The sequence below is a fragment of the Theobroma cacao genome, chromosome 7 (assembly GCF_053813885.1).
Source record: "Theobroma cacao isolate CCN51 chromosome 7, ASM5381388v1, whole genome shotgun sequence".
NCBI lineage: Eukaryota > Viridiplantae > Streptophyta > Magnoliopsida > Malvales > Malvaceae > Theobroma > Theobroma cacao.
In genome coordinates this window covers 4933498-4943912 of record NC_142645.1, presented here as the reverse complement: position 1 = coordinate 4943912, position 10415 = coordinate 4933498, and the positions used below count along the sequence as shown (strand labels likewise).

At 31.6% G+C, this 10415-nt stretch overlaps 1 pseudogene; it reads right to left on the bottom strand.

Moving 5' to 3' along the window:
• Positions 1 to 1555: 1555 nt before the first annotated feature.
• LOC108662723 (putative disease resistance protein At4g10780) lies at positions 1556 to 2855 on the bottom strand (annotated as a pseudogene).
• Between the last annotated feature and the right edge of the window lie 7560 nt (positions 2856 to 10415).

The window sequence follows — 10415 nt, the reverse complement described above, 5'->3', positions numbered from 1 at the left end:
CATGACATTGGTTTCGGGTTCACTTCCCTTAAAGGTGCTTTAAAATAATATAGAGATGAAAACGTGAGGGTGAATGGTGCTTCATTTTTCTTAAAGACACGATAACCCAAGCTACTATAATTGCTTAGGCAAAAGAAAGCACCCTAGAAGAATCCGGGATATAATTTATGCAATTAGTTACTTTGTCAAAAGAAAAGTTGGGTGCAAATTGAGCCGAAAGGACAGATGAAGCAATCAAAGTTCATCCATTGTGTTTGTGGCGAAATAAAATATTAAAAAGTTAGAGAAAGAGAGGGGCATAAGTGGATTCCCCATTATTGCATTATCTTTTCTGACAGAATCACTGTTCCTACTTCTCCATTATTGACCTCACTTCCTATCTTTCACACGTACTAACACTGGTATGAAGGGTTTTCTTGACTAAGACAGCTTCTGTTACTGTTAATTCTTTAGGACATTTATCTAAATTATACAATTTTGTATGATAGATTCCCCTCTTACGTGTCCTGTAATAGACTTACTACATTAATCAGAATTTATAATTTAGAAAGAGAATTAGTCCAACCTGAAAATTGAAAATTAAGTACCCGAGTCTTGAATTCTTTTCTTGTTGCTGATACAGAAAGATTTGAGAATGCTCAAAATGAAATAGGTTGTAATCTAATGAATTCAGTCTATTTTATAAGGAGACAGGAAACCAAGTGCTCTGTTGTTTGAGGGAGCTTCAACATCACACTTCATATTAGCAGTTTTCCGATAAGTTAACCAGGTTGTTAGTTCCTTGATTGATTTTTCCGGTTAACAAGCCATATCAGATTACTAGACTTGAGAAATATAGAGAAATAAAAGGTACAAGATGGCAATGAAAATCATTTGGTAAAGATATTGATGTAGTGTTGCATACCATTTTTTGGCCAAATAGTGACATATAATTAAAAACAACGCCACTGAGCCTCCAAAAGTAGGAGTAGGAGGAGATGGTAGTCCATTCTCAACTAGGGGAAGAGATTAACAGCCTCAATTTTGTGGATTTTGGCAATAAAAGTGGCAAATTGCCAGTTAAAAAAATCAGAAGGAATAAGCTGATCAGCTTAAATGACAATATGTTCTTCTCATATGCTGGCAAGTAATTGCTTTCAAATGGATGTTTATGATATCAACCAATATGTTTGCTGATTTTGGCCTTATATCACAACACTCATCAGCTTTTAAGAGTTCAAACGTTTCGTAAGCAAATTACATATTAAGGCTTAGGATCACCAAATGTTGTAAAATTTGCTCTCCTCTTCAATCAGTGACTCAAAGAAATTGAGATCAGTCCGACTATCAATAAAATTCCATTTATAAATTACAAACTGGGCTATTTTTTGCCTTGGTAGCACTAACAAATTTGTCAAAGTAAGATTCGAACTCCCTTTAGAGTAAAATGTAGGCTGATCTATTATAACAAATTTAATATTTGATTTTACAGTCAATTATAAGTTGATTAATTATCTCATAAATAAGTTACGAGGTAGAACTCCTCGCTGTCCTTTCTTTCCCTTTCAATATTTAATTAACAAGCAGAAATTCCATTTTTTTTTATGACAAGAACAATATTGTGCACAAATTCTATAACCAACTTTAAGATTAAAGAAAAGCAAAGTTCTACTAGCTCCTTGTCAAAGATCTCCCAATCTTCGGGATATAATGCACAACATAGGAATCAATGTTGGATTCTTTCATCTTTTGAATGATCATAGCTAAATTGGAGTTGCTGAAGTACCGTTTCATCTAAGTCAGTCACACCTTTTACACGTCTACTTAATTCATTTAGTGCATTCCTCCATTCATGAACATTTCTTATGCCCTTCATACTGCTAGCTACTGTAACTATAGCTAACGGCAAACCAGCACATTGCTCAACAATAGATTTCGCAATTGGTAATAGATTTGGATAATTTAGATCATCTCTACCTACTTTCTCCAAGAACAAACTCCATGCATCTTGTTCTAGAAGAGTGGACATTGTTACTTCTCGACAGTCTAAATAGCGACACATCCAACTTCCTAGTTGTTACCACTAACTTGCTCCCATTAGAAGGCTCGGAGATTCCAATTTCTTCGGGAGACAGTTTGTCCCATAGATCATCTAAGATTAACACATACCTACCTTTTTTAGTCAACATTTCGAGTAACTTTCCTGCCCTTATTGGTTCATCTTTAGGAAGGGTTACTCCCATTGCACATGAGATGGTTTCTTGAATTTTGGAGATGTTCATCTCCTTTGATACAGTGATCCATATCACACTGTTGAATTTTTTAATCTCTTTTAAAAGTTGGTTGTTGATGATTTTCATGATTGCTGTTTTACCTACTCCTCCCATTCCCCAAACTCCAATCTTTCGAATATCATCATCCATCAAGCATGTCCAAATTTCTTCCATACAGTTCTCTGCAGCTTTCCCAACTAAAGTTGTTGTTGCCAAAGCTTGTCCAATCCACGTAAGGTCATCGACTACCAAACCTTGATCAAACTCGCCTTGTTGAAGAAGTTCCTCAACTTCTTTTATCAATTTTAAAACATTTTCTGTGTGAAATCCACGTGAGACGGTACTGCTTTCTGCAACTCTTTGTTCAAGGTTTTGTATCTCACCATTTTTTCTTTCAACATTTCCCAACCATAGATGAACTTCTTTCTTGAGTTTCTTCCCTGGATGCAGCTCTACCCTGTTTCTTGATTCAGTGTCTTCCTTCATGGCATTTAAATCCTCCAATTTTCTTTTTAGATCCTTCATGTTCTGGTCAAGGCTTCTATGGTTGTCCAAGTGTTTATCAATCTTATTCAAAAGAAAATCCATATCTGCATGTCCCTACTTAACATTTAATAGTATGTCATGATATATTCCGGTAAATTTTATTGTCGTAATCATAGCCATTTATAAATAAAGTAGACTCAATAAACTTGTAAGCAACATTGTTTTCTTGGAGACGTACTTGTAAGAAGCTTATATTAATTAGACAAGTTGGATATGAATGAATTAAATTGAAAACAGATAATATTGTCCCTACTGATTGTTTTATATTGATTTCTCTAATTGTTTTTATTTAACTGGAAACAGATAAACGTCACATGTAACTACCATGTGGAGGGTTTAGAAGAAAGTCCAAACAAATTTAAACCAATAATCCAATTATAACGGGAAAGACATAATAAATGTCGTATTCCCATTATACTAAAAAATTCTGTTTCCTTGTCTTCCACCAAACAAATTTAAACTGATTCAATGGATTAACAAAATTTAGATTAAAAATGCTTTCATGCTCGAACTAAAGAGCTAAGTCAATGGATTAAGAAAAGCAGAAAAATGATGAATTCTAAATGGATTTCATCCTTCGTCTTTTTTTTTTAATATTTATTACTAATATTGTATGCAACATCGGGATTATTTCATATTGCAGCTTAAGTGTTTTCATGTTACTTATAGCGTTAATAATTTTGCTATCCATCTTTTTCATAGTCTAAGAAACATGTTTTGACTTTTTGTCACTTTGATCAAGATGTTGTAATTTGAAAGCATATGTTCATAATTTGTTTATAATTTGCAGATGTATCCTTGGGATACAAAACCAATAATCTGTTTTGTTTTTTTAATTTAATTCACCTAAGTAATCTCAAGATTCAAGAATCAATTAATTAGAATACAAAATCAAAACTCACGTTAGATTATTCTTGCCTTGTTGATAGTGAGGTACGGTGGATGTTGATTAAGGTTTCTTAGGTCAAGGAAGGTTGGTGGTGAACGTTTTTTGCGTTGATGCTCTCTGTTTTGGTTTGGGAGTTCTGGAACTTGGTTTGCTGCTTCAGTTTTATGATTGTGTAGGGGACGTTCTTTTCCCTTTCTTCTAATGCACGTGTTCTCTTTGTTGATGCTCTCTCTTTTTGGTTTGCTTTGTTTGGTCTTTCTGTCTTTTTGGGGCTGGGCATTGGGACGCTCGGGAGATTTTCTTCCTGCTCGAGGGCTGTTTTGATGTGCAGGGGACATGTCTTTTTCATTGCACAGAGTTTTTGTTGTCGGGTGGGAGAGGGTTGGGCTGACTGGAACTACTCATGGCCCTCTTCTTGATCCATGGTGTCATGTCTTAGACTTGAGACACAACAAACGCCGTACACCAGTAAGATATAACCCTACATACATGTAAGGTTCAAAAACATATATTTTATCCCACTAACTAAAAGGGTCAAATATATTTATGAAAATAAAATGATTTACAAAGCTAAGTCTATCAACATAATTCAAAAGGAATAAAATTTGATAATGTTCAAAACTAAGATTCCAATCCTATAAAGCTTAGATATCGAGATAAAATTCTGAACAACTAATTTAAAATAGCTCAATGTTCATAACATTTAAACAATTCCAAAACAATCTAAATTCATATACTAGATTACGAAACATCATCTTCCGAAATTCTTGCTTGGTTGACGAAATCACAACCTAAAAAAAATGTTAAGGAAGAAGTAAGTCCAACAATTCAGCAAGTAACTAATATCCTTTCAGCCAGATTAAGCATGCTTGTAACATTTAGGCCAAAATATCATTAATTATATAAATATCCAAAACAAAATTTAAGTAATCTCATTTAGAATTATATTATTCCAAAATTTCATTTTCATATCATAGAACAAAACATACTTTCACAGATATTTATATTTTTATTGTTTTCCTGTAACATGCTATGACCACACTCAACTTTTGTGGCATAGGTCATAATCATAAATCACAATTAACCATAGTAGCATGAGTCATAAGTATATTAGAAGCAATTATTGGTTGCGCTGAACATGCATCACAAAAACCACTATTCTGAAATCGATGCACGGTTTGAAGATCGATCTCTAATCATAAAGTACATGTCCACAAATCCAACAATTAACCCCCATTGGCAGCATCGTAATATAGTCATACTAGAAGACAAAACGAAACATATTTCTAATTACCCAAATTCACAAAATCGTAATATCCACTTTTACCAAAACACATATCGTGCAAATCAAAGCATATTCGTTTCAAACGAAATATTTTATATTTGTATTCACAAAGATAGTCATATAACATATATTAGACAAAATTATATTTGATTTTCAAAATCATAAATCACACTTTGCATAATTTACATTCTAAATCTAACATATGAAAATCATATATATGCATTTTTGCATGCTTAACCCGATTTTAACATATCATAGGACAAAATATATTATACATAATATATGAAATTCATTTCACATTTGGGCTAATTTTGAACGTGTAAAAACACCGAAGAGATATTGGTCACTTATTTGATTTGTCAAGTTTACTTTCAAGCAGAAAATAAAGAAGTCCTCTTAGTTGCCTAATATTTCTAGAACATACATACCAAAACTTAGAACTGAATTTGCAAATAATTTGACAAAACGATTTTCCGTTAACTATCTTAAGCACTTAGGGTGTGTAGCAACTTCTATTGCAATTTAGGAACATTTTCGATTAATAAAGTAATATTTTATTTTTTTGAATTAATTAAAAAAATAAATAAAATTGAGAATTAAAATTAAATCATAAAATTAGTAACGATTTTAATTTCTAATAGATATATAATATTAATTTCATATAAAAATCATATTTATAATTTTTATCCTTAATTTTTGATATTTTTATAAAATCTACTAACTTAACAAATAAATTTATAAAATGTAAATATATATACTTTTAGATATAAAAAATACAATAGAAATCATATATCAAATATTTATGATGTTTACAGTAAAATTTATCAAAAATTAATTAAAATCAAATTTTAAAAAAGTTAACAAGGAATTTTCTAATTTATGAAATTTTCAGAATTTAGATGATCATTTGACTTACTTTGAGCTATTGTAACTCTTAACCTGAATTGTTTCCAGTGATAAAATCAACACCAATTTGAAGTGTTCATATCATACTAGAGCACCAAAATTTGTTTCGAGCTATTGACACCAAATTAGAATGCTTATTTCATACTACAAAAGCCTTGAAAAAAAAATGACCCAAAATGTTACCAGAATATGGAGTTCCAGTGACCCAAAGATGGGTAATCAAAACTATTAAAATCAGGTTTCTAGTCAACTTTAAAAATTTGTATCTTCCTAACCACAAAGCTAAATGAGATGCTACAAAAACCATTGGAAAAATATTTTCAAGACTTTTCCATTGGTACCCACCATACCATTGGAAAGTCATTGGAATAGTACCGGATTTGAATGAAAATTAAGAAAATACAAAATAATTTAAGATTTTTATACCCAAACTATGAAAATACAATCCTAATCATGACTTAATCAACAATCCCTTGAATACTTTTCCCTTTTCTCTGTCTTTCTTCTTCTTTTTCGAGGTTAAGCTTTTTTGATTGCCTTAATTTTTCTTATTTAAAACATAGTAATGTAAAACTAAGCCTAACCTTCTCTATCTGGTTTTTTTTTTTAAAATGTGGTAACTGTGCTTAACTTCTCTCTTAAACGTGATTTAACCTGATATTGTCAAGTAAATAAACTGACCTTACCCTTTTATCTTAAACGTAGTAAATGAAAACTAAGACTAATTAGAACTTCTTTATTTGCTTAAAAACCTTATCTTCTATTTTCTCATTATTAAGGCACCTTAGGTTATAATTGCAAATAAATAAAATAAATTAAAACAACATCTATTTATTAATTTTTATAAAAACTATAGCTTAATAAATCTAAATGTTTTATAATATATATTTTTGGTGAGGGGTCTTACATATGGGATTTCTGTTCCTTTGGTGTTGTACAGGTTCTGCCTTGGTCTTTGCTCGGCTATGTTGATTGATTTCTCTTTGTTCCCTTAGGACTGCGCATGAAGTACGTGAGAAATTATCTATGAATGTTAAAGAAAAAACTAAAAAAGAGAGAAGAAAAAAAAAGCAGACAAAAAGAAGAGAAAAGAAAAATGATGAAAGCATTGGAAAAAAAAAAAGGAAGAGATGAAAAGAAAAAAAACAAAAAAAATACATAACAACAAATCAACTATGAATAAGGCAATAAAGATGCTCAAAAAGTCTTAATTATTTTGTCAATTGTCAACCTGAAAACCTAATCTAGAGAAATGTAAGGCCTTTGAACTTGATTGATTACTGCCACTATACATGAGATCAGCACTTCACTTGTAATAGTGTACTAATTCTTTCCTCTATAAGAACGGATATCGATGTTCAAGAACACTTGCAAAAGTATTCTCAAGATTCAAGAATCATTCAATTAGAATACTTGCATAATACTATAGGGATTCTAAATCTACATCTACACTTGCTCATGGAGGAGTATATCTACTCTATTCTCTGAAAGTAATCACGTTTTCCTCTGAATAGATATGCTAGAAGACAAAAAGTGTGCAAGTTGTCTATGTATCAAAGCTCATGCAGTGGTAAGTATAAGTGAAACAAAGAAGGAAGAAATTTAGTGTAATGAGTCCAGTTTCAGGGAAGATGGGTATGGGAGAAATGTATGGCAGCTTAAAAGAATATGTTGATCAAGTTTGCAGTGAATACATGTAGATTATTGTCAACTAAATGGGAATATGTTCTTCTAAGGTTCTGGACAATAGTAATTGATGTCAAATGGATATTTACGAAACGAACCAATATGTTTGAAACAATCAAGCAATGAAATCCAATTGTTGTGATCAATTTTAATTTGATTTACCTAAGCAATTTTAAGATTCAAGAATCATTTCATTAGAAACACAACCGAAGCTCATCCTAGGTTATATCTATCTTACTCTGCAATGGTAATGGCTCGTTCCTAACAACGACTAAAGGAGAGGAAGCTTCTCTTTCTTTGTTGACCTGCTGAAGAGGTACTCAAAAGCCTTGGACACGTAATTATTATTGTGGATAATTATTGCTTTTATCCCTGATTATGATATTACAATCACTTTTGGCATAAACATTTCCAATTGCTTTCATTGTCTTATTAGCTACATACCGATTCTAGCTGATTTTGCTCTTCTATCACCAGACTCATCGACTTTTAAGAATTAAGAGCATGTTCATTTACGAATACGGAATAGAGGAAAAAAAATAACTATTCTGTGAGAATAATATAGGACATGAATATTATGTAGTTTGGTTGACATTATTTTAATGTTTAGTTGGTAAAAATAGTTTTGAAATAACAAAAGAATAAGTGATGAAAAAACAAAAATATCCTTTATTATAATCTATGATTTTCAGTTTAAAATATTTAATTTTTTTACAATTTATTTAAAATATTAATAAGTTTTCAATTAAAAATTTAATTTGATTATTTATTTCTATTTTTTCTCTAATTTTTTATTTTTTAAATATTAAAATATTTATAATTTATAAGTAAAGCCTTCATATGATTATTTTATTTTATTTTGAAAATATTAAAATATTAAAAATTTATAATTAAAATTTTTAAATTTTTATTTTTATTTTATTTTGATTTTTTCTTTTTTTCTTTTCTTTCTTCTTGGTTGCCGAGTAGGATTTGGCTGTTGGGCAACAAATTAGGCATTTTTTGCTGGTAGATTTGATCGTGGAGTGCCAAATCGACACTTCCCATCATCGGATTTGGCCGTGGAGCACCAGATCGATACTTCCCACAGCCAGATCTTACTGTGGACTCTAGGTCTGGTTTTGCTGGCATCAATTGGTTGCCATTGTCCTCTACTATCCTCTGGTGGTGGAGGAAATTTAGAGAAAGAAGGAGAGAGGCAAATGAGTAGAGAGAGAAAGAAAATGAGAAAAATGAAGGTAGGTTTGTAATTGTCAAAATTAGTTAAGGGCATTTTGTCCAATGACTTTTTTATTCTATTTGAGCCAAGTGGAATAGTCATTCTGAGGGAAGAAGTCGATAATGGCTGTTTCGACTTTTCTGGAAAAGACTATTCTGAGAAATTATCTTTCCGTAAAACAAACAACGGGAATAAATAATACAGGGAGAATGGCTATTCCCATTTCCCCGACCAAGCATGAAAGTTTAATAAACAAATTACAGTGAGTGGAGGAAATTGAGATCAGTCCAACAAGCAACAAAATTCTATATATAAATTACAAACAGGAGATCCACAGGAGGGGTAATTAGCTCTTAATATTAATTGTTACTAGTTTCACTGCAATACCATTGATATAACCTTAAGCCCATAGTTTAAAGCTAAAGTCAATATCTTGGTGACAAAAGAAAAGAATAGAAGAACTCTATCAGAGAATAAGGAACAAGTGGTGACAAGCAGAAGCATACAAAGAAATGGAATAGCGGAAGTAAAAAAGTTACCTGTCTAGAGGTCCTAGATTGGCTGATACTCGCGCAAGACTTTTGAACAGATAAAAACAGTGAAGAAAACGCCTACCAGTACCAGAGGACAAGATATAAACTTCGTTGCTAACTATAAAACCTGTTACAGTAAGTGTATATAGCAAAGAAATACTGAATGATCAAGTACTGGTAAAAGGAAAGAAATAGTAGCTGTGCCATATCGTGTTTATAGATAATCAATCAAGGAAAAAGGAAGTAGGAAGAAAAGGTCAAAGAGAAACAAAATAAAGTTCTAAGGAAGGTTCAAAGTAAAACCAGAGAAATGAATATATGAGTAAATTGTTATTGTCCTGGTGGCAAAAGGAAGAATTGAAGCAAATTGCAGGCTAGTGTAAACTGACAAGGTTAGATATAACTACCCTGTGGAAGGTATAGAAGAAAGAAGGCCACCCTGAAGAAATTAAGTCCAAGAGACTCCCTGCAAGCAAACCGTGACAATTAAGAAGGAAAACAACGTGAAAGAATTGAAAATTTAATTCATCCAATTATAGCAGTAAAGAAATAATAATTGTCATACTCCTCTTATTAGATAAAAAATTCTATGTCCTTCTCTTCCACCAAACCAGTTTAACCATAAATCTACCGACTTTAACAAAATGCATTTGTTTCCTTTTCTTTTTTTTTTTTAGACCTTAAGATAGCCGTTGCCTCAAGTTAATCTCACAATGACACTGGTGAAGAGAAACAATAATGGCCATTCAAACCTGTTTCATTTTCTTCTAAATAAATGCACTGAATTGTGCTTGAGTTGTTCGGTTCAATGATTGGTGCATATATATTTTCGTCTTCAAATTAAAGAACTGAATCAATGGATTAACTATTGATTGTTTTTACATTAATTTGTTTAATTTTTTTTTATTGGTAACTACTCTGTGGAAGGTATAGAAGAAAGTCCAAGAGACCCCTGTAAGCATGGCATGGCAGTTAAGAAGGAAAACAATGTGAAAAGATTGAAAATTTTGTTCATCCAATTAATTTCTTTAAGATGCTTCAAGCCCAGAGGAAACACTTTGCACGTTGACGTTGCGCTGGACCAGGTTGATGGAACAAA